The 2,500-nt window shown below is 33.4% G+C and overlaps 2 protein-coding genes across 3 annotated transcripts in view; one reads left to right on the top strand and one right to left on the bottom strand.

Annotated features, from left to right (window-relative positions):
* LOC144960174 (persulfide dioxygenase ETHE1, mitochondrial-like) overlaps positions 1-2,500 on the top strand; it is a 165,306-nt gene that overhangs the window by 36,206 nt on the left and 126,600 nt on the right. The window lies entirely within an intron of this gene.
* The window catches only part of LOC144960132 (cysteine-rich venom protein Mr30-like), a 3,225-nt gene continuing 1,638 nt past the window's right edge, over positions 914-2,500 (bottom strand). Inside the window, exon 2 of the mRNA XM_078893112.1 lies at positions 914-2,500. This exon is cut by the window's right edge and continues 309 nt beyond it. The gene's annotated coding sequence lies outside the window, so the exon portion shown is untranslated.

Consider the following 2,500-nt stretch of genomic DNA (forward strand, 5'->3'; position numbering starts at 1 on the left):
AATTGTAATATTTACCACGGTGTTGGAGTCTGTAAAAATTGAGCGAATTATTATTGTAATATTTACCACGGTTTTTGAGTCAGTAACACCGCGGTAAATATTACAATAATAAATCGCTCCATTTTTACATGTCGAGCACTATTCGTACCATATTTGTATCCAACACGATTCTATATATATATATATATATATATATATATATATATATATATATATATATATATATATACATATATATATATATATATATAATATATATATATATATGTGTGTGTGTGTGTGTGTGTGTGTGTGTGAAATAAACGCTTTGGGCAAATAAATGTTTTTAAAAAACGCTTTGTCAGCGCGCGGCAGCAATGTCCGTCGACTTTCATTTTAAATCAAAATATAAAAAAAAAAAAAAATCAATCGACCTTCTAATGTCCCACAAACAATTCAAGTGCTCAGATTTTTCTGTAAAAGTTGCTGGGGCAGGGGTTTAACGAGTAAAAACACTCACTGTATAATACATATTTACCTTTACATTCTGTCACAGTCAAACGTCACTGTAATTGCTTCAACAAGCTTTAGGATGTTGGAATCAATTGTCTGTGAGTGTGTAATTTGTGAAGCCAATATTTGTCTTGCGTAAAAAGATAAAGCATTTTTGAAGAATATGAAATTTGCACGACCTAAAGATTAGTAATACACGTAATGTTAATTTTAGCTACAGAACATTTTTCAGAGACATTAGCTAGCTGTCACACTTTGTTAAAATGCATTTTTATAATGATACATTTGTCTTCTATTGACCTGATGTTTATGGTCAAAAACGATGTGACAAATGGTTGGATCTTGAACTTATAATATTATTTAAAATATCGGTTGTCAACATCAATTTAGTCATTATCAATTAGTGAATAGAAGAATCCTAAATAAACACAATAAATATTTTATTGTAAGATATCTCATGAGCAAATAGACGAGGGGAGACTTTCCCTTGGTAATAAATCAAATATAATGTGACATTTTACTATAAATAACATTGACACAAATATAGAACGGCTCTGTAATTTTGATTAACAAGAATGCCAAACACTTGACTCCTAAATTAATCCAACAGAATAGTAAGTTGGTTTGTCTGCTTAAAATAACTCAACAAATAATAATACTAAATTATATATCTATTGACTAGAAATAATAGTGGGACTGAGTTAGATCGGCTGGAGTAAAAATCAACTTATAGATGCCAACTTATCAGGAGTTCACTGTACTATATTAAATTTCAAAAATCGCTTTGAGGGCAAATATTATGTCTTATGTACAAATGTCATTCTGCGATAAATCTTCATTGCCACATGTACTTTTCACCCCATCCTTTATTTTTTTGCTTGTTACGCTCCGATACATTTGTATTGTATATATTGTCACAGAGGAGAAGGGCCGCTCACTCTCAGAAAATACCTGAGCATAAAATAAATATTTACTTGGAACTAATGAGGACTTGGCCTTTCACTGGTTTGGAGTTGCGATCTTCGTAATGCATTGAATGTAAACACTTCAGTCTGGCAGTCATCAATCCGTCACGAATGAATCATTTTAGTGTTCATATCCTTTGCTATTTGTCAATAGAAAGTATATCCCACAACTCACTTTTTTTTTCTTCTCGCATCTCCTCCATATACAAAGGGTGTACCAGAAGTCTTTACCTCGACCACGAAAGCATGACGGCGACGTCATTGGTTTGGGTATCCAACGAGCAGCCATCTTCCACAACAAAAGTTCCTTGCAAAGAAATCTATGGATGGCCTTTATATTCATCTATGTTTGGTCTTACTGGGATAGCTTTAAACACCATACTGCAATGAATACTCACTAATAGTATTCTTCGCTTTAGCAGCAATAGGATTCAATAGTTTGATTTCACGTCCGCCAAGCAACGAGCAGCTTGGTTCAAAACAAAGAAAATCGGTACTTTTTATTCTTCATGCTGGCTAGAACTTTTTCACATTTCATGTGATCAGAATGTATATGAGTATGTATATAAGTCAAAACATGATCAGATGTATAATGCTTTTCCCCTCTAGATACACTTTTATGCTCGTCGGAGAAGTATTTCATAAGGGCGTCCGCCATTGTTCCGATAGTTTAGAACCAGTAACTAAGTCACTATGCATCATTACGAGGGAAGTGACGTCACGACTGTTGAATCCTATTTCAAGCGCGACCGATCATTTTTTCCCCAATATATTGACAAATCACGGGATTCTAAAAGACTACGCCTAAAACCGTTTAACAGCTGATTAACTGTTGCATACCATGGAGAGGTTTCAAGGAATTCAGTCAAATTCCTGATAAATGTATGATTGCAATCGAAGAAACTTAATGATAGCATCTGCTTAGGGCTTCTTAATCCTAAAATTACTCAATAATATTTTCATCTTTGTTCATCGCAGGATGTGCATATTTTGAAAAGAACAGAATACGAAAACGATAAGACAGAACCTAGATAATTTGGCCA

This window comes from Berghia stephanieae, chromosome 1, assembly GCF_034508935.2.
Source record: "Berghia stephanieae isolate SIO BIC M18660-M18661 chromosome 1, UCSD_Bste_1.3, whole genome shotgun sequence".
NCBI lineage: Eukaryota > Metazoa > Mollusca > Gastropoda > Nudibranchia > Aeolidiidae > Berghia > Berghia stephanieae.